Raw genomic sequence first — 23,078 nt, 5'->3', positions numbered from 1 at the left:
CTTTACATTTTGGTGTGATTTTGCAGTGGCTGGTACCGGTTGTTCCTTTCCATGTTTAGCGCTTCCTTCAGGAGCTCTTGTAAGGCAGGCCTGGTGGTGACAAAATCTCTCAGCATTTGCTTGTCTGTAAAGTATTTTATTCCTCCTTCACTTATGAATCTTAGTTTGGCTGGATATGAAATTCTGGGTTGAAAATTCTTTTCTTTAAGAATGTTGAATATTGGCCCCCACTCTCTTCTGGCTTGTAGGGTTTCTGCCGAGAAATCCGCTGTTAGTCTGATGGGCTTCCCTTTGAGGGTAACCCGACCTTTCTCTCTGGCTGCCCTTAACATTTTTTCCTTCATTTCAACTTTGGTGAATCTGACAATTATGTGTCTTGGAGTTGCTCTTCTCGAGGAGTATCTTTGTAGCGTTCTCTGTATTTCCTGAATCTGAACGTTGGCCTGCCTTGCTAGATTGGGGAAGTTCTCCTGGATAATATCCTGCAGAGTGTTTTCCAACTTGGTTCCATTCTCCGCATCACTTTCAGGTACACCAATCAGACGTAGATTTGGTCTTTTCACATAGTCCCATATTTCTTGGAGGCTTTGCTCATTTCTTTTTATTCTTTTTTCTCTAGACTTCCCTTCTCGCTTCATTTCATTCATTTCATCTTCCATCGCTGATACCCTTTCTTCCAGTTGATCGCATCGGCTCCTGAGGCTTCTGCATTCTTCACGTAGTTCTCGAGCCTTGGTTTTCAGCTCCATCAGCTCCTTTAAGCACTTCTCTGTATTGGTTATTCTAGTTATACATTCTTCTAAATTTTTTTCAAAGTTTTCAACTTCTTTGCCTTTGGTTTGAATGTCCTCCCGTAGCTCAGAGTAATTTGATCGTCTGAAGCCTTCTTCTCTCAGCTCGTCAAAATCATTCTCCATCCAGCTTTGTTCTGTTGCTGGTGAGGAACTGCGTTCCTTTGGAGGAGGAGAGGTGCTCTGCGTTTTAGAGTTTCCAGTTTTTCTGTTCTGTTTTTTCCCCATCTTTGTGGCTTTATCTACTTTTGGTCTTTGATGATGGTGATGTACAGATGGGTTTTCAGTGTGGATGTCCTTTCTGTTTGTTAGTTTTCCTTCTAACAGACAGGACCCTCAGCTGCAGGTCTGTTGGAATACCCTGCTGTGTGAGGTGTCAGTGTGCCCCTGCTGGGGGGTGCCTCCCAGTTAGGCTGCTCGGGGGTCAGGAGTCAGGGACCCACTTGAGGAGGCAGTCTGCCCGTTCTCAGATCTCCAGCTGCATGCTGGGAGAACCACTGCTCTCTTCAAAGCTGTCAGACAGGGACATTTAAGTCTGCAGAGGTTACTGCTGTCTTTTTGTTTGTCTGTGCCCTGCCCCCAGAGGTGGAGCCTACAGAGGCAGGCAAGCCTCCTTGAGCTGTGGTGGGCTCCACCCAGTTCGAGCTTCCCGGCTGCTTTGTTTACCTAAGCAAGCCTAGGCAATGGTGGGCGCCCCTCCCCCAGCCTCGCTGCCACCTTGCAGTTTGATCTCAGACTGCTGCGCTAGCAATCAGCGAGATTCCGTGGGTGTAGGACCCTCCGAGCCAGGTGTGGGATATAATCTCATGGTGCGCCTTTTTTTAAGCCGGTCTGAAAAGCGCAATATTCGGGTGGGAGTGACCCGATTTTCCAGGTGCGTCCGTCACCCCTTTCTTTGACTCGGAAAGGGAACTCCCTGACCCCTTGCACTTCCCAGGTGAGGCAATGCCTCGCCCTGCTTTGGCTCGCGCACGGTGCGTGCACCCACTGGCCTGCGCCCACTGTCTGGCACTCCCTAGTGAGAGGAACCCGGTACCTCAGATGGAAATGCAGAAATCACCCGTCTTCTGCGTCGCTCACACTGGGAGCTGTAGACTGGAGCTGTTCCTATTTGGCCATCTTGGCTCCTCTTTGTCTCTATTTTTATCTTATTTTGCTATGCCTGTAAAAGTCCTTGTAGTGATTATTTTTGATTGGTTCATCATTTAGTATTTTTCCTTTGGATAAGAGTAGTTAACACACCACAGTTCTGTGTTATAATATTCTGTGTTTTCTGTGTACTTACTATTACCAGTGAGTTTTGTACCTTCACTGTACTTACCACTCATCAATGTCCTTTTCTGTCTGATTGAAGTATTTCCTTTAGCATTTCTTGTAGGACAGGTCTAGTGTTGATGAAATCCCTCAGCTTTTGTTTGTCTGGAAAAGCCTTTATCCTTCATGTTTGAAAGATATTTTCACTGGGTATACTATTCTAGAGTTAAAATTCAAATTTCAGCACTTTGAATATGTCATGCCACTGTGTTCTGGCCTGTAAGTTTTCCACTGAAAAACCTGCTGCCAGAAGTATTGGAGCTCCATTGTATATCATTTATTTATTTTCTCTTGCTGCTTTTAGGATCTCCTTTTTTATCCTTAATCTTTGGAAGTTTATTACATGTTTTAAGGTAGTCTTCTTGGGTTAAATCTGCTTAGTGTCCTATAACCTTCTTGTACTTGGGTATTGGTATCTTTCTGTAGGTTTGGGAAATTCTCTGTTATCCCTTTGAATAAACTTTCTACCCCTATCTCTTTCTCAACCTCCTCATTAAGGCCAATAACTCTTAGATCTGCCCTTTTGAGGCTATTTTCTAGATCCTGTAGTGTGCTTCATTTTTTAAAATTCTTTTTTCTTTTGTTTCTTCTGACTGTATTTTCAAATAGCCTGTCTTCAAGCTCACTAATTCTTTCTTCTGCTTGATCCATTCTGATATTAACAGACTGTGATGCATTCTTCAGTATGCCAATTTCATTATTCAACTTCAGCAGTTCTGCTTAATTTTTAATAATTATTTAAATCCCTTTGTTACATTAATTTGATAGAGTTCTGAATTCCTTCTCTGTGTTATCTTGAATTTCTTTGAGTTTCCTCAAAACAACTATTTTGAAATCTCTGTCTGAAAGGTCACATAACTCTGATTCTCCAGCACTGGACCCTAGTGCCTTATTTAGTTTGTTTGGTAAGGTCATGTTTTCTTGGATGGTGTTGATGTTAGCAGATGTTTTTTGGTGTCTGGATATTGAAGAGTTAGGTATTTATTGTCATCTTCACTATCTGGGCTTGGTTGTACCTGTCCTTCTTGGGAAGGCCTTCCAGATGTTTGAAAGAACTTGGGTATTGTGATCTAAGTTGTATCTGCTTTAGGGGGCACCCAAAGCCCAGGATGCTGTGACTTTTGCAGACTCATAGAGGTCCCATTTGATGATCTTGGATAAGATCCAGGAGAATTCTCTGGATTACCAGGCAGAGACTCTTGTTCTCTTTCCTTATTTTCTCCCAAACGGGGTATATCTGTGTGTTCTGAGCCACCTAAAGCTGGGGGTGGAGTGACACAAACCCTCTGTGACCACCACCACTGTGATTGCACTAGGTGAGGCCTGAAGCCAGTGCAGCACTGGGTCTTACTCAAGTCCTGCTGTAACCACGCCCTGGCTATTGCCTATGTTCATTCAAGGTTCTGAGGCTCTGTTATCAGCAGATGGCTAAGCCAGCCAGGCCTGTATCCTTCCATGCAGGTGGCAAGTTCCTCCTGGTCCTGGTTGGGTTTAGAGGTGCTATCTGGGAGCCAGGAACTAGAATAAAAACCTTAAAAGTCTTCCTTTTGTTCTATTCTGCTGCAGCTGAGCTGGCATTCATACCACAAGACACAATTCTTCCTACTCCTCTTTCCTTTCTAAAGACAGAGGAGCCTCATCCCAAAGCCACCACCACCACAGGCCACGGAGAGTACTGCCAGGCTACCACCAATGTTCCCTGAAGGCCCAAGGACTCTTCAGTCAGCTTGTGATGAATGCTGCCTGGCCTGGGACTCACCCTTCAGAGCAGTGGGCTCCTCTCTGGCCCAGGGCAGGTCCAGAAATGCCATCCAAGAGTCAAGTCCTGGAATTGGGGGCCCCTAGTGCCTGCTTGGTTCTCTGCACACCTATGGCTGAGCTGGTACCTAAGGTCCACAGCTTGGGAAAGACAAAGTCCTCTTTACTTTTCTTTCTGCTTTCATCAAGCAGAAGGAGTTTCTCCCTGTAGCCACCACAGCTGGTAATATGCTGAGTCTTACCTGAAGCCAGCAATTCTTTGGGGCTGACCCAAGACCCTCAACATAGTACCTGGGTATCACTGATGGTTATTCACTGTCTAAGCGTCTTCAGTTAGCAGGTGATGGATGTTGCCAGGACTGGATCCTTCCCTTCAAGGCGGCAGGTTCCTTTCTGTCCCAGGGTGTGTCTAGAAATGTCTGGGAGCTAGGGCCGGAAATGGGGGCCTCACAACTCTGACTGGTACCTTATCCTGCTGAGGCTGAGCTGATATCCAAGATGCAAGACAATGTCCTTACCAGTCTTCTCTCTCCTCTCATCAGTCAGATGGAAAGCATCTCTTTTGGAGCTGTGAGTTGTGAGCTGTGCAGCCTGGGGCTATGAAAGGGGTGATGCCAGCACTCCCATAGCCACCCTAGTTGTTGTTTCAGTAGGCCATATGTCCCCCTAGTCCACTGTCTCTGGACACAGTTTAGGACTAGGATTCACCTATGAGTTAGAGTCCTTATGGCTGAGACTGCCTTTCAAGTTAACTAAGAAACCTCAAGCAATTTAGTCCTGGGTGGTGAGGTTTGTGAGAACTCAAGTTCTGAATGCTGGGATAGGCGATTCTCCTCTGGCTAGGGCTGTTTTAAACATTCTCTCTGTGGGCAGGCATCAGCTGAGTTTGGTCCTGTTTTCCTTTCTGTAGGAACAGAATAGTGAAGTGGTATCATTCATCTGGGGTAATACCCAAGGTTCATTGTCCCATGCCAAAGAAATCAAGGATGCAGACACACAAGGAGCGAGGTTAAGAGCCGAGGTTTAATAGGTGAAAGAAAGAGAAAAGCTCTCTTCTGCAGAGAGAGGGGTCCTGAGCAGGTCTTCTGGTCTGAGATGAAGTGGAGGAGGTTTTATAGATGAGCCTGAGGAGGCAGTGTCTGATTTACACAGGACACAAAAGATTGGTTGGATTAGGTGTGCCATTTGCATAGCATACAAAGAGGCTGGCCACCCCACCCAAATATTTTATTAGGCAGACTGGTTCTATACCTTGCTGGCACCATGTTGCCTGCTTTTTTACATGTGGTGACAAAGAAAAGGGAAGATAGAGCCTCCATGTTGAACATGCCTGGCCCTCAGGTAGCCCTTTTCTATTGGCACAGCTGCCGACAGTCACCCATGCAAGCTTCCAGCTTTTTTATATATGTCCACAGCTCAATTTTTCAGGATGCTCTTTGTTAGAAAAGAAATGATTTGGGGGCTGCTTTTTGTTAAAAGGAAAAATTCTGCTGAGGACTCTGTTGCCCTTACTATCTGCCTCTAAATAATTTCTTTCTATCTCCTGTATCAACATCACTGAGTTCAGTGCCTCACAATTGCTGTGCACTCCCTCCCTCTGCACCTTCCCCACCCCCCAGCAGTGGCAGCTTGGTACAGAGAGCATCTCTGGGTGCACCGGCAAGTCAGGACTGCTTTCTCTATCTTTTCAGTGCCTTTTTCAGCAACATGGAGTTAAAACTAGGTATTATGAGAGCTCACCTGATTTTTGGTTCTTATGCAGGTGTTTTTTTCTGTGTAGATTGTTGTTAAATTGGTGTCCATGCAGCGGGTATGATCAGTGGAGCCTTCTATTCTACCATCTTGCTCTGCCTCCAATCCTTTTATTATTATTATTATTATTTTTATTATACTTTAAGTTCTAGGGTACATGTGCACAACGTGCAGGTTTGATACATAGGTATACATGTGCCATGTTGGTATGCTGCACCCATCAACTCATCATTTACATTAGGTATATCTCCTAATGCTATCCCTTCCCCAGGCCCCCACCCCCCAACAGGCCCCAGTGTGTGATTTTCTCCACCCCATGTCCAAGTGATCTCATTGTTCAATTCCCACCTATGAGTGAGAACATGCAGTATTTGATTTTCTGTCCTTGTGATAGTTTGCTGAGAATGATGGTTTCCAGCTTCATCCATGTCCCTGCAAAGGACATGAACTCCTCCTTTTTTTTTATGACTGCCTAGTATTCCATGGTGCATATATGCCACATTTTCTTTATCCAGTCTATCATTGATGGACATTTGGGTTGGTTCCAAGTCTTTGCTATTGTGAATAGTGTCACAATAAACTTACATGTGCGTGTGTCTTTATAGCAGCATGATTTATAATCATTTGGGTATACACTCAGTAATGGGATTGCTGGGTAAAATGGTATTTCTAGTTCTAGATCCTTGAGGAATCGCCACATTGTCTTCCACAGTGGTTGAACCAATTTACACTCCCACCAACAGTGTAAAAGTGTTCCTATTTCTCCACATCCTCTCCAGCATCTGTTGTTTCCTGACTTTTTAATGATTGCCATTCTAACTCGCGTGAGATGGTATCTCATTGTGGTTTTGATTTGCATTTCTCTGATGATCAGTGATGATGAGCATATTTTCATGTGACTGTTGGCTGCATACATGTCTTCTTTTGAGAAGTGTCTGCTCATATCCTTTGCCCACTTTTTGATGGGGTTGTTTATTTTTTTCTTGTAAATTTGTTTGAGTTTTTTGTAGATTCTGGATATTAGCCCTTTGTCAGATGGGTAGATTGCAAAAATTTTCTTCCATTCTGTAGGTTGCCTGTTAACTCTGATGGTAGTTTCTTTTGCTGTGCAGAAGCTCTTTAATTTAATTAGATCCCATTTGTCTATTTTGGCTTTTGTTGCCATTGCTTTTAGTGTTTTAGTCATGAAGTCCTTGCCCATGCCCGTATCCTGAGTGGTATTGCCTAGGTTTTCTTCTAGTTTTTTATGGCTTTAGGTCTAACATTTAAGTCTTTAATCCATCTTGAATTAATTTTTGTATAAGGTGTAAGGAAGGGATCCAGTTTCAGCTTTCTACATATGGCTAGCCAATTTTCCCAGCACCATTTATTAAATAGGGAATCCTTTCCCCATTGCTTGTTTTTGTCAGGCTTGTCAAAGATCAGGTGGTTGTAGATGTGTGGCATTATTTCCGAGGCCTGTGTTCTCTTCCGTTGGTCTATATCTTTGTTTTGGTACCAGTACCATGCTGTTTTGGTTACTGTATCCTTGTAGTATAGTTTGAAGTCAGGTAGCATGATGCCTCCAGCTTTGTTCTTTTGGCTTAGGGTTGTCTTGGCAATGTGGGCTCTTTTTTGGTTCCATAGGAACTTTAAAGTAGTTTTTTCCAATGCTGTGAAGAAAGTCATTGGTAGCTTGATGGGGATGGCATTGAATCTATAAATTACTTTGGGCATTATGGCCATTTTCACGATATTGATTCTTCGTATCCATGAGCATGGAATGTTCTTCCATTTGTTTGTGTCCTCTTTTATTTCGTTAAGCAGTGGTTTGTATTTCTCCTTGAAGAGGTCCTTTACATCCCTTGTAAGTTGGATTCCTAGGTATTTTATTCTCTTTGTAGCAATTGTGAATAGGAGTTCACTCATGATTTGGCTCTCTGTTTGTCTGTTAATGGTGTGTAGGAATGCTTGCGATTTTTGCACATTGATTTTATATCCTGAGACTTGGCTGAAGTTGCTTATCAGCTTAAGGAGATTTTGGGCTGAGATGATGGAGTTTTCTAAGTATACAATAATGTCATCTGCAAACAGGGACAATTTGACTTCCTCATTTCCTAATTGAATACCCTTTATTTCTTTCTCTTGCCTGATTGCCCTGACCAGAACTTCCAACACTATGTTGAATAGGAGTGGTGAGAGAGGGCATCCTTGTCTTGTGCCAGTTTTCAAAGAGAATGCTTCCAGTTTTTGCCCATTCAGTATGATATCGGCTGTGGTTTTGTCACAAATAGCTATTATTATTTTGAGATATGTTCCATCAATGCCTAGTTTATTGAGAGTTTTTAGCATGAAGGGCTGTTGAATTTTGTTGAAGGCCTTTTCTGCATCTATTGAGATTGAGATAATCATGTGGTTTTTGTCTTTGGTTCTGTTTATGTGATGGATTACGCTTATTGATTTGCGTATGTTGAACCAGCCTTGCATCCCAGGGATGAAGCCAACTTGATCGTGGTGGATCAGCTTTTTGATGTGCTGCTGGATTTGGTTTGCCAGTATTTTATTGAGGATTTTTGCATCGATGTTCATCAGGGATGTTGGTCTAAAATTCTCTTTTTTTGTTGTGTGTGTGACAGGCTTTGGTATCAGGATGATGCTGGCCTTATAAAATGAGTTAGGGAGGGTTATCTCTTTTTCTATTGATTGGAATAGTTTCAGAGAGAATGGTACTCCTCGAGAAGAGCAACCCCAAGACACATAATTGTTAGATTCACCAAGGTTGAAATGAAGGAAAAAATGTTAAGGGCAGCCAGAGAGAAAGGTCAAGTTACCCAGAAAGGGCAGTCCATCAGACTAACAGTGGATCTCTCAGCAGAAACCCTACAAGCCAGAAGAGAGTGGGGGCCAATATTCAACATTCTTAAAGAAAAGAATTTTCAACCCGGAATTGCATATCCAGCCAAACTAAGCTTCATAAGTGAAGGAGAAATAAAATCCTTTACAGACAAGCAAATGCTGAGAGATTTTGCCACCACTAGGCCTGCCTTACCAAGAGCTCCTGAAGGAAGGACTAAACATGGAAAGAAACAACTGGTACCAGCCACCACAAAAACATGCCAAATTGTAAAGACCATTGATGCTATGAAGAAACTGCAATTAATGGGCAAAATAACCAGTGAACATCATAATGACAGGACCAAATTCACACATAACAATATTAACCTTAAATGTAAATGGGCTAAATGCCCCAATTAAAAGACACAGAGTGGCAAATTGGGTAAAGAGTCAAGACTCATCAGTGTGCTGTATTCAGGAGGCCCACCTCACATGCAAAGGCACACATAGGCTCAAAATAAAGGAATGGAGGAAGATCTACCAAGCAAATGGAAAGCAAAAAAAGCAGGGGTTGCAGTCCTAGTCTCTGATAAAACAGACTTTAAACCAACAAAGATCAAAAGAGATAAGACCATTACATAATGATAAAGGGATCAATTCAACAAGAAGCTTAACTATCCTAAATATATATGCACCCAACACTTGTATAGAACCAGTCTGCCAGATTTATAAAGGAAGTCCTTAGAGACCTACAAAGAGACTTAGACTCCCACAGAATAATAATGGGAGACTTTAACACCCCACTGTCAATATTAGACAGATCAACGAGACAGAAGGTTAACAAGGATATCCAGGACCTGAACTCAGCTCTGCAACAAGCAGACCTAATAGACATCTACAGAACTCTCCACCCCAAATCAACAGAATATACATTCTTCTCAGTCCTTGTATTATTCTGTTGATATTTTGTTTTAGAGTTTGATATAAAGGCTCTCAGCCATGACTTCCTTTGAAGCAGAATAAATTAATGAAATTATCTTTACCCTGACTTTCTTATTACCTCTGTGTCACCTCCTAATTATTGTCTCTAAAGTAAACATTTTTAACTAATAAGTCACAGTGTAGGTTTGATTTAATTCTCTGTCAACTATCTGAAAATAAAATGTGTTTTGATTTTGTGCCACCTTAATTACCTATATCTTCCAAATAATATTTGGTTCTGTTTGCTACATTCATTTAAGAGTATTCTGATTTGTTTTCTGGTCCCTCAATGACTAAATCTTTTATATTTGTGCTCATAATATTGAGAATGACCTTTCACAGACATAGAAAAAGACATTTGATTAGGGCCAGATTCTATTGTCAGGTTTGCACATGGCTCCTATTAAGTTTTATGTGAAGGACTCCATTTGAAACTTTTTATTTCACTCTACTTACTAATGGATATCTGCAGATATCTACTGACTTCTTAAGGCACTAAAAAGGATCCATACTTAATTAACTTTTTTTGTTTTAATAGGGCCAAGTTTATTCATATTTTACTCTTTTTAAAAAAGGTACATAAATCTTAAAAAATCTCACATAGTGTGTCAGTAAGTTTTAGCAACCTTCAAAGAGTTTTTCTAAAAAAATAGGAATTGTGGTAAGTGACAAAACTGGAACATTTGACACTTCAGCAGGAATCAGAATGTTCAACCCTAAAGTGGTTCTCTCTTCTTTAAAAGGCCTTAAATCCCAAACTTAGTTCTTTCTAAGTATTTTCAGATTTAATGTAACTAGCTAAAAAGGAAGAAAAAGTCATTTTTTTTCTATACACTCCACACTTCTGACACTATGCTTGTGAGTTTTCTATACCAATCATCCAGTTCTCCTGCAGGCACCTTCTGAGTGTCCTACAGTTTAACTCGGTGCTGACACAGACCCCACAGATTATGGGCTCAGTACCACAAGACTGCCCTCTTCTCCCATTTCAGATGCCAACTGCAAACTCAGTCTCCTGTGCTTCTGACTGGCTATAAGTCAGAAGTCCCCATGATCCCCCACTCAGGTTCCATATTTTAATAGAGTGACTCACAGAACTCAGGAAAACAGCTTACTTTGTAGATTACCAGTTTATTATAAAGAGAGATAATGGAGGAACATCCAGATGAAAGAGATGCATAGGGCAAGGTATGGGGGAAGGAACAAAGCTGCCATGCCTGCTCTGGGTGCACCAACCTCCTGGCACCTCCCCGTGTTCACCAAACAGCTCTCTGAACCCTGTCCTTTTTTAAAAAATTGACAAATAAAATTGTATATATTGATCACATACAACATGATGCTTTGAGATATATATCTGTATCTCAAATATGTATATCTCAATATATTTATGTATATACCTCTGAATAACATCTCCCCTAATTAGCTATATATATTAAATTCTATATATTATATATATTCAAATTAGTCTATCTAACTGAAATTTTGTAACCTCTGAATAACATCTCCCCTAATTAGCTATGTATTCAGGAGAGCTATTGTACATTATGGTGACTGTAGTTAATAACAATGTAGTGTATTCTTGAAAAATGCTACCAGAATAGATTTGAAGTGTCTTTTTGGGTTTTTTTTGGAGGCTTCATTACCTAAGCATGATTGATTAAATCATCAGCCATTGGTAATGAAACTAATCGCTAGCTCTTCTCCCTGCCCTGGAGGCTGGAGAGGGAGATGAAACTTTCAACCTTCTTATCCCAATCCTGGCAGTCAGGCCCCTATCCTTAGGAGCTTTCCAAAAATTACCTCAGTGACAAAAACTCTGGTATGGTTGAAAGGGGCTTGAGACGAATAACAAAAGATGCTCCTTTCACTTTTATGGCACTTAATCATTTAGGGATTTTAGGGAATCTGGCCAGGAACCAGGTACAAAGACCAAGTGTGTGTGTGTGTGTGTGTGTGTGTGTGTGTGTATATTATTATTATATTACAACATCATACTAGCTTCAAATAATTATCAAATCACAGATAAATCATGGAGAGTTAGTTTATTTCAACAAATAAGCTCTTGCCTTAAGCAAAGGTAATACCAGTAACTATATCAGGAACAGGACGTTTCCTGTTTGTCAAATTTATAAATGTTACTTTTGTACATTTCTCAACACTGGCCAGCAAGCAATTTAGTTCACATTTGCTTTGATTTATTTCCTCAGGGAAAACATGCTGCTTCTTCAAAGACTCCAATTTCAGATGGCAAAATGCATGGAAGCTGAGATGGACCTTCTGGAGTTTTCGATAAACCACTGTAGCTCAGTCAGAGGTCCAATTATGATGATACCCACACAGCCCGGTCCTCCCACAGCCTACATCCAATCCTCTGAGGAAGCTGAGTGGCACTGCCTTTATTCACCACAGATGCTACAGAATCAGCAGGTGAGAGACAATAGCACCCCCAGCTATGTAACCTGCTTCAAATACTACAACCATCTGTTCTATCTTTGGACATTTTATTTCTGGGCTTGAAAAGCAACAAATGCATTCCATACTTCAATGGTATATCTAAAGCAATTGACTTTTCTTGTGGTGTATAGTTACCTGTTTCATTCATGAGGGACCATCTCTCTTTGTTTATACCTTTTGGAAGCAGCATTCCTCAGGACATTAGCATGCCCTGGCTTGGTTTGAAATTCTACATCAACAGCTTTCATTGGGGCCAGGGCAAAGTCAGTAAAATAAAATTCTTCTACACTGAGAGAGGGAGTAAAATAAAATTATGTGCATCAGAGATAGACATTCTCTCTGAACATGCTGCACTAAAAGACTTCAAGGGCTTATTTTATTTTATTTTATTTTATTTTTGAGACAGAGTCTTGCTCTGTTGCCCAGGCTAGAGTGCAGTGGCATGATCTCGGCTCACTGCAACCTCTGCTTCCTGGGTTCAAATGATTCTCCTGCCTCAGCCTCCTGAGTAGCTGAGATTACAGGCACCAGCCACCACACCTGGCTAATTTTTGTATTTTTAGTAGAGATGGGGTTTCACCATGTTGGCCAGGGTGGTCTAGAACTCCTGACCTCAAGTGATCCACCTGCCTCGGCCTCCCAAACTGTTGTGATTACAAGCATGAGCCACCGCGCCTGATTTCAAGGGCTTTTAAAAGCTAAACTTACCATGTCTCTGCATAGCATGGCCAGTAAAAGTGGGAGCTTATCCATTAGCCACATCAGGAACACTATCTTCTTAACTGTAGTGAAAATTTATTAAAAATGACCTTGTACATTGAACAACTCACCTGCACATGACATTTTGCTAAATCCAAGTATGCAACAGCGGGGTTTGTCATGGCATAATTTAAAAGCTACTACAGTAATTAAAACTTAAGGAAGCCATAATGACAACTATATTCTTCTGGAATGTCATGGACTAGCTTGAGGGAACAGGGGAGTGGCCCAAGAGCCCTGCAACTGAGGTTGGGTGGGCCTCAGGACTCATCTCCACCAGCTGCCGGCATGTTGAGGCACCACAGATGGAGCATCTTCTCCCTAAGATAGCCAACATCCCGTTGCCCCTGTTTTCTCTATTAGTCAGTTCTTACACTACTATGATGAACTACCTGAGACTGGGTAATTTATGAACAAAGGAGTTTTAATTGACTCACAGTTCTGCAGGCTTAAAAGGAAGAATGACCGAGAGTCCTCAGGAAACTTAGAATCATGGCGGAAGGTGAAGGGGAAGCAAGAAGCAAGCACCTTCTTCACATGTTGGCAGGAGAGAGAGAGTGAGAGAGAGAAGAAAGAGGTGCCACACGCTTTTAAATGGTCAGATCTCATGAGATCTCACTCAGTATCATGAGAACAGTGAGGGAAGAATCTGTCCCCATGAGCCAATCATCTTTTATCAGGCCCCTCCCCTGACACAGGAGGATTACAATTTGACATGAGATTTGGATGGGGACACAGAGCCAAACCATATCAGCCCCTCTACGGACTGTGGCCCACAGCTAATTTTATTTTACTTGTGGCAGCACTATCACCTTGGGAAAGTAATTTGGGTTGGTTTGTGGTGAGAAAAGGAAGTGGGGCTTATATAACTAAAATTTATTCCTCTCTGATCTAATGACTTCCTCCTCTCCAACCTAACCCTGAGCTCCAGCTAGAAGCCTTTTTTCTGCAGCCCTGGAGTAACCAAGTCCTATTTTCAGCCTCATAGACTATCCCATTGTATAGTCCTCCCCACATTCGTCCTCCTCAGTCTACCTCATTGATGTCCAGATGTGCAAGTCCTCTCAGCTCCATCCTATCTCCATCACTCATTTGTCTCTCCTTGCATTCTACTTTTCTGTCTCCTGTAACCACCTCCTGTGTATGTGCCCAATCCTTGCAACCCAACTGCAAGCTGCTGGAAAGCAGAAGCCATTTCCTGTGTCTGTTCTTCAGAAGTATTTGGTAAATTAATACGTGAAGGTAAGATGCCAGGAAACTATCTACTTTTTTTTAAACCTTGCTTAAGATAGTACTTAAAGAAGAGTTCACGTTTTTAGAGTAACTGGATATTTTGACTGCTCACTTTGCTACTTGAGTCTGGACCAGTCATAATCCTGACCGGGAAGAATTATGAGACTTGTCCGGTATGAAATATGTATGTGAATCAATAATAAGTCACATTAGTGATGTTCTTATCCTCACTTTATATACCAGTTTGAGTAACTGGGTTCTTATTCCCACTGCTGTGTTTAAGTTCCTCTTCTGTGTCGATACCTGTCCTACTCAACCCAGCTCATTCCTAGGACTAATTCCTATAGTATGTCACTGCTAAATATATCCAGACCTTTGTGACACTGTCTGCCCAGCTGTATCTCTTCTAATTGACTTGTTTTTCTGTTACACCAGATTGTTTATCAGTAATATTCTGATGCATAGCAAATCCTCCCACAGTCAGAGGCATGAAACAACAATGTGTTATCACTCGTGATTCTGTGGGTTGGCTGGGATCAGCTGGCTGGTTCTTCTGCTGACCTCACCTGGTTCACCTATGCATCTCCAATTATCTGTCTGTTTGACTGGGACTAAAGGGTCTAAACTAATCTCCTTTACATGTCTTACTTTTAGACAGAATTAATTGCTTTCAGATCAAAACTGTTGTAACACCAAAGTGTCATAGCTTAGGTTGGCATTTTCTGGTACCCTCCATTTGTTCAGGTCTTCATCAAAGAAGCTTGGTGGAAGTTCCACCTTAAGATTTGTTACATATTTGTCCAGCCCATCTTACCAGGCCTGACAAGACTACTAGAATTCAGAAAAGAAGTATTTATATAATAAGCATGTGTCCAGGGCAGCTCATAAGTGGTGTCTTTCAGTAAAGTTAGATGGTAGGCAAGATGCAGCAGAATGTCACTGAGGAAACTGCAAAATATAGCCTAATCAAGAGAACTGGTCAGAATTACAAGAAGTGCAAGGGAACTCTGATTTGCAAATTTGTGTGTGTTTATACAAGTAAAATATTTTGCATCAGGAAAGCCTCAAATGAATTAGATTTGGAGCCCTTTCTTTGCTCTATGATCTAATTATGAATATATTAAACCACTACTTGCATCCTCTGTACCTAAAACTAGTACCTTTTATACAGCCTATAATTCTCCTTAGATGTTGGCTATTTTAAGGAGAAATTTAGTCATCCTAATTGCATAGTTTCCAAAGTTAATGATTTCCTAAAACAAGGGAATCATTAGTTCATATTGCTTTCCTCTAACATCTTTCCCAAGTTTAAATGGATGTATATACTAATGGGTATTAAAAGTAAATTTTCAGAAGCATTTTCAGGACCGGCATCTGCCTCAGACATTTATGTTCCCTTTCAGGAAGGAAGACTGTGAAAAGGAAAAATGCACTCTTTTAAGGTAAGTCTCAGTCAGTAGATACATTAAGCACCTGTGCTAGTGAAGCAATCAACATAATCATATTTACATTAATTAGAACATAAATGGAACAAACCAAATTTCTTTTTTGTGCTATTTTTATGTTTAACTTGGCATGGAAACATAGAATCTGGGGAGATTCTTTCTCAACTTCAATACATAATCGACCCAAAAATAATAGGATAAAAACTTTAGAAGGATGTTAGAGTAATATGAAAACATGAATTTATAAAATTGAGCCATCTTAAGAGGGAGAAGTTTGCTTTGGTAAGAGAAGAAAGATCAAGTAAACTTTCTCTACCACGACTAAGAGAATGAAATAAACCAGAGGATTTTGATACAATTATTTTTTGGATTTCATTTTTACTTTTTGGCAGAGGTGGAAGGTAGGGAGAGAGTTGTCTAATAGAAATGTCCAAGGCCTGTTTCCTTAAGATTTTTAAAACACATCTCTAATATGAGTGAGTGCATTACTACATAATTATCTAGGCCTTCATGCAAACTCTATGGGTAATTCCAGGCCCCAAATGGACATTAGACTAAATGATTTAGATCACCTGTACTCCCTCCAATGAGTTCAAGGTGAGTTAGAATAAAAAATCAGGGAATTTTAAAGAACTATGTTCTAACAAAGTTGAAAATTAACTTTTGTGCAGCTGTACTGTATTATCTCAAAATCTAAAGATTGCAGAGCAAATTTCAGGATTTCAGAGCAAACTGTGACTCAAGGATAAAAATCTGTTCTCTTTGTTTCCTTGGCATTGCATAGTCTTTTAAATGTCCCTGGTTAGAGGAGTTAGGTCAGTTGATAATAGAAATGTGAAATAAAATCAGGGGAAGCACAAAACAAGAGAAGGTAGCTATGAAACTTGCAGTAACAACTTTGTACTAGAAAAATATCCAAAAGGCATAGTTTATGTGAATACAGAACACTTTTGAAGTAAGTAACTAAGTTACAAAACAAGTTCAGCTTCTAGTAGTTAAAAATAAGGATTTTTAGGGAAACTCTTAAAACCATGCCCCACACTTTGTCTTTATATCACACTGACCATAACTCAATCTCACAGCCACACTAAGGGATCAGAGGATAGGAGATGCAGACTGTGCATATGTGGTAATTTGCCCAGCAAAGAAGCCAAAGTTCTACAACAGAGCAGGGGGAATATGGGTATTAGGAGGCAGCTAATGGTCTTTCCTATATTTCTATTCCACAACTATTCTTGAAATATATTCCTTTTTGACTTCTAAAATGTAGCTGTAGGGGAGAAAGACTAACATCTTTTCTTCACCATCACTAGGTTCATCACTGAGACCCCCATAACAAAAGATAGGTTAGCAAGAAAAAAGCATATAAATATATTTAATGTAAGTTTTACATGACACAGTGTATTAGTCCGTTTTCATGCTGCTAATAAAGACATACCCAAGCCTGGGTGATTTATAAAGGAAGAGGTTTAATGGACTCACAGTTCCACGTGGCTGGGAGGCCTTACAATCATGGCAGAAGGTGAAAGGTATGTCTTACATGGCTGCAGCAAGAGATAATGAGAACCAAGTGAAAGAGGTTTCCCCTTATAAAACCATCAGATCTCATGAGACTTATTCACTACCATGAGAACAGGATGGGGGAAACCACACCCATGATTCAGTTATCTCCCACCAGATCCCTCCCACAACATGTGGGAATTACAGGAGCTACAATTCAAGATGAGATTTGGGCGGGGACACAGCCAAACCATATCATTTTGCCCCAGCCCCTCACAAATCTTTTGTCTTCACATTTCAAAATCAATCATGCTTTCCCAACAGTCCCCCAAATTCTTAAATCATTTCAGCATTAACTCAAAAGTCCACAGTCAAACGTTTCATTCAATACAAGGCAAGTCTCTTCCACCTATGAGCCTGTAAAATCAAAGGCAAGTTAGTTATTTCCTAGATACTATGGGGGTACAGGAATTAGGTAAATACACTCATTCCAAATGGGAGAAATGGGCCAAAACAAAGGGCTAAAGGCCCCGTGCAAGTCTGAAATCCAGTGGGCCACTCAAATCTTAAACCTCCAGAAAGATCTCCTTTGACTCCGTGTCTCATATCCAGGTCATGCCGATGCAAGAGATGGGCTCCCATGGCCTTGGGCAGCTCTGCCCCTGTGGCTTTGTAGAGTATAGTCCCCCTCCTGGCTGCTTTCATGGGCTTTCATTGAGTGTCTGTGGCTTTTCCAGGTGCACGGTGTAAGCTGTCAGTGGATCTACCATTCTGGGGTCTGGAGGATGGTGGCCCTCTTCTCACAGCTCCACTAGGCAGTGTCCCAGTGGTGAGTCTCTGTGGGAGCTTCAACACCACATTTCCCTTCTGCACTGCTGTAGCAGAGGTTCTCTGGGAGGCCTCTGCTCCTGCAGCAGACTTCTGTCTGTACATCCAGGAATTTCCATACATCCTCTGAAGTCTAGGCAGAGGTTCCCAAACCTCAATTCATGACTTCTGTGCACTCACAGGCTCAACACCATGTGGAAGCTGCCAAGGCTTGGGGCTTGTGCCCTTGGAAGCAATGGCCTGAGCTGTACCTTGGCCCCTTTTAGCCATGGCTAGAGTGGCTGGGACGCAGGGCACCAAGTCCTTAGGGTGCACATGGCAGGGGGGCCCTGGTCCTGGCCCATGAAACCACTTTGTTTTCCTGGGCTTCTGGGCCTGTGATGGGAGGGGCTGCTGTGAATGTCTCTGACATGTCCTGGAGACATTTTCCCCATTGTCTTGGAGATTAACATTTGGCTCCTTGTTACTTATGCAAATTTCTGCAGCAGGCTTGAATTTCTTCTTAGAAAATGGGTTTTTCTTTTCTATTGCATCATCCAGCTGCAAATTTTCTGAACTTTTATGTTTCATTTCCTTTTAAAACTGAATGCTTTTAACAGCACCCAAGTCACCTCTTGAATGCTTTGCTGCTTAGAAATTTCTTCCCTGATACTCTAAATCATCTCTCTCAGGTTCAAAGTTCACAAATCTCTAGGGCAGCAAAATGCCGCCAGTCTCTTTGCTAAAACGTAGCAAGAATCACCTTTGCTCCAGTTCCCAACAAGTTCCTCATCTCCATCTGAGACCACCCAAATCTCATCTTCAATTATAATCCTCATAATTCCCATGTGTAGATGGCAAGACCTGATGGGAGGTGATTGGATCATGGGGGTGGTTTCCTCCATGCTGGTCTCATGATAGTGAGTTCTCACAGGAACTGATGGTTTTATAAGTGTTTGACAGTTCCCCCTGCACATGCATACTTTCTCTTACCTGCTGCCATGTAAGACGTGCCTCTTCACCTTTCACCATGATTGTAAGTTTTCTGAGGCCTCTCCAGCCATGCTGAACTGTGAGTCAATTAACCTCTTTTTTCTTTTCCCTTTTTTTTTTTTTTTTTTTCCGAGACAGAGTCTTGGTCTGTTGCCCAGGCTGGAGTGCAGGGGCATGATCTTGGCTTACTGCAGCTTCCACCTCCACCTTCTGGGTTCAAGCGATTATTGTGGCTCAGCCTTCTGAGTAGCTGGGACCACAGGCATGCACCACCATGACTGGCTAATTTTTGTATTTTTAGTAGAGACGGGGTTTCACTATGTTGGCCAGGCTGGTCTTGAACTCCTGACCTCAAGTGATCTACCCACCTTGGCCTCCCAAAGTGCTGGGATTACAGGCATGAGCCACCACGCCTGGTCATAAACCTCTTTTCTTTATAAATTACCCAGTCTCAGGTAGTATCTGCAGTTTGAAAATGGACTAATACAAGGAATATAAGTAGATTTTACTCAGTGTAACTTGATTGGGAGTTGAGATAATGGTGGCTCTTAATTACAACCAGAAAGTAAAATTTGGGGTTTGTTTCTGTGTTCGTTTGAATTATGTTTCTTTACCTTGAAGATCAAAGAACTGTTATTAGAGATTTCTTTAATATCAAGTTATGTCTGAAATAGGCTCATTTAAAAGCAAGGTTTGTATTGTAATAAATCCTGGTATAATAGAAATTTCAGAATATTTTTCACATTTTCATAATCATTCATTTTAATCACTAATGCCAGATGCCTTGATCATTGAGAGAAAAATGTAAAAGAGAAATGAGTTAAAATATTCTGTGGCCTCATTTAGGTTTGAATGTTTATGTATATGTTTCAAGAATTACATAAAGTATACTTAGCCCAATATGTACTGGTACAAACTGTAAAATAGTCAACTATTGCTTCTTTAGCACATTTTCTAGAAGCATATTTTTATGACAAAACACTCTTTGTTTAATATTTACAGAGTATAAGGCTTTGGAAACTTTTGATATATGTGTGCTTTCTTAGAAGTAATAAGTCAAATAATTGGATAGATATTCAATTCAAACAATTATAATTACTCTAACAAATAGTATATCTATTCGCCTAATAGTTCTGAGACCTAAATTGAAATTAAGATGTTGAGGGGATAGATGGTTATTAATTGGAGGGATCACACATATTTTAGGTAAATTTCGTAGATAATAGAAGATTCCAAATATTTAATGTTTGAAAAGCAAAAACAAATGTTAAATCTGGTAAAGTTCAAAGAAGTTCAAAGTATTAGCATAAGCTTATTGTTCTAACTACGAGCAAACAGAAGAGGCACCTTGTTTTGAAGTTACGTGAAACTTCAGAAAAAAAGGCCAGTATTCTCACATGTCAGTTCAAATACCTACCAAAGAGGGGAGCACTGTGAATGAGTAACAATGGGAGGCAGAATGATGACCCCCCAAAGAGGTTCATATCCTAATCCCTGGAATTTGTGAATATGTTACATTACATGGCAAGGGGGAATTAAGGTTGCAGATGGAATTAAGGCTGCTAATTAGCTGACCTTAAAATAGGGAGACTACCCTGGTTGATTGGAGTGGACCTAGTATAATCCCAAGGACCTTAAATGTGGAAGAGGGAGGCAGAAGAGTTAGTGTTAAGAGTGATGCAATGTGAGAAAGACTCTACTCGCCATTGCTGGCTTTGAAAACGGGATGGGGCCATGAAATGTAGGCAACCTCTAGATTTTGGAAAAGATGAGTAGAGGAATTTCCCCCTACAGCTTTCAGAAGGAACCAGCTCTGCTGACACCTTAATTTTAGCCAAGAGAAATGGGTTTTAGATTTTTGACCTCTAGAACTATAAAATTATAAATTTGTGTTGTTTTAAGATGCTAAGTTTGTGGTACATTATGTCTTCACTTATCGTCATTGGTAGGTTTTTGGAAACTGTGACTTAAGCAAAATAGCATACAGCAGACACTCAATATTGTTTAGTTCAATATCATTTTGTTATAATGTTGTTAAGAAAAAATTGGTTTTGTTACACTTCATTTCTCTTAAAGTCACAGTTTCCAAGAACCTACTGACATTGCTCAGTGAAGACTAACTGTACTTGTTACAGCAGCAATAAGAAACTAAAACAACAACCAAGGTGAGCTCTCTGAATAGAAATACACCAGGAATGGAAAACAATAAAATTTCCAAGTGCTAACATGAACAGGATGGAACGATTCCTAAAATTATTATCTTCCACTCCCTCTGATAATAATTTCATTAGATTGAACATCTAGTAGTTATTTGGAGTAATAAGTAGATAAAAAAGACAGACTAGATGACTGACCAGCATTCTTAAGCTGTTTACATCTGTTTAAAAATGAATGTAGGAATGAGAGAAAACCTCATTCCTTGGAGTTTTGTTAGTGTGTTTCAGCTGATGAGAACCTAATGATTCCTTCATGAGCAAATGAACTGGAATCTGAGATAGACAAGACTGTGTCTGTGGAATTGCTTCTGTGAACACTTATCATATGGGTGTCCAACATCCAAACTTCCATTCCTATTGACACCCTTATCTTCATTTTACAGAATTCCTCATACTGTATAGTCTTAGCAGTTAGGGCTTTCCAGAAAGACCAAGAGTCTCTATCCTGGCAGCAGCAGTAGACCAGCCTGTGGTCATGGTAGGTCTCAGTGGTGGAGCCACTGCTCAAACCTCCAAAGTTCACGTCTTCCTACGTATTTTCTAATCCCGGACCTCCACCTTCCCTTCATTCATTGAGTCCCTGATATCAGTCCAGTAACTTGTCTTTTGTTTAAATAAATTAGTCTGTTCCTACAGCTTCTAACCGGGAACAAAGCAGATACCCACACCAAGGAACTTCAACCTTTAAATAGCCTATACATGCTGACAGCATAAGATTTTATTCTGTTTCTAAAACTGCCAATTGACTGATGACTGCCATCCTAATAAACAATTGTAACTGCATAAACAAATATTATTACCTAAATTTATTCTGTGCAATCAACTGCACAGTTCATTTCTAAAATAAAAAATTCTTTTACAATGACAAAATCACAAAGAGAAGACTGACATATTTGACTATCAAAATATTTATACAATTTTTAAAAATAAAGAATAAATATTTATGAAAAATCAGTTTGAGAATGCTTAAGTACAAAAACAAGGTATATGCACCTGTATAAAATAAAGAGGTTATGTAACTGTCCCCCAAACATTCAAGATCCAAGAAACAATTCACACTTGATAAAATACAAAAAGTTCCAACATTTTTGAAAAATATTTGGTCTTGGTTTGATATAATCAAAGGAATAAAAATTAAAGCATCATTAAGATATAATTTTGTACCTATTAAAATAAAAAATGTTTTAAAGTATTGACACATAATTTTGATGATATGGTGAAACAAATATATTTATATACAATTACAGAACTATAAAATTGTGTCACTGGCTGTTTCTGGCTGCAATAAGATAATTTTTGAAAGTCATAAAATATTCATAAGTAGTTAATTCAATAGAGAAAGAACAGCTACCCGGACAAAGGTATTTATTGCATCATTATCAAAAATACTAAAAATCTATAAAAGATAGGATGGTAGGGAATAGTCAAGTAAATCATAATACAATATCTAACAGAATACTATAGTTATTGACAATAATAATTATGGAAACATTAAGACTACTTAATTATAGGAATCTTAAAAAGAATAAAAATTACAACCATATAATCTTTATTCATTAAAAAAGATTAAAAAGGAATATTTTAAAAACTGTGTTTAATTATCAAAATTGTGAGATATTTTTTCATTAAAAGTGACTTTAATGTGAGCCAGGCTCAGTGGCTTACGTCTGTAATCCCAGCACTTTGGGAGGCTAAGGCGCATGCATCACTTGAGGTCAGGATTTCAAGACTAGTCTGGCCAATATGATGCAACTCTGTCTCTATTAAAAATACAAAAATTAGCTGGGCGTGGTGGTGTGTACTTATAATCCCAGCTACTCCCGTGGCTGAGGCAGGAGAATCGCTTGAATTTGGGAGGCGAAGGTACAGAGTGAGACTCCATCACAAATTAAAAAAATAAAGTGAATTTAATGTGAACACAGTTTTGTAATAATAAGAGAGAAAATGATAGATCAGTGATGAAATTCATGTAAAAATTGGAAACTTCAAAGGCATAATCGAAATTTTAGAAGATTTGTCTCCTCTATTATTAGGTCAGTCAAAAGACATGGATTAAACATAACAATAAAATAACTCTACCAAGTACATTATCTTGGAGAATGTTAAACTCAGAGTCTTGTATTTTTATTATTTCCCAAAGAATTCCAAGTTCATGATTACTCCAAATCCAAAAACATTCACAGTGTGGACTATTATATTGAAATGAACCCAATATAAAACGAACCATCCTGTCTACACAATTTAAAAATGCTTGTTTACAT

Source organism: Gorilla gorilla, chromosome 17, assembly GCF_029281585.2.
Source record: "Gorilla gorilla gorilla isolate KB3781 chromosome 17, NHGRI_mGorGor1-v2.1_pri, whole genome shotgun sequence".
In the NCBI taxonomy this organism is placed as follows: Eukaryota; Metazoa; Chordata; class Mammalia; order Primates; family Hominidae; genus Gorilla; species Gorilla gorilla.
Note: the sequence above shows the minus strand (reverse complement) of the source record.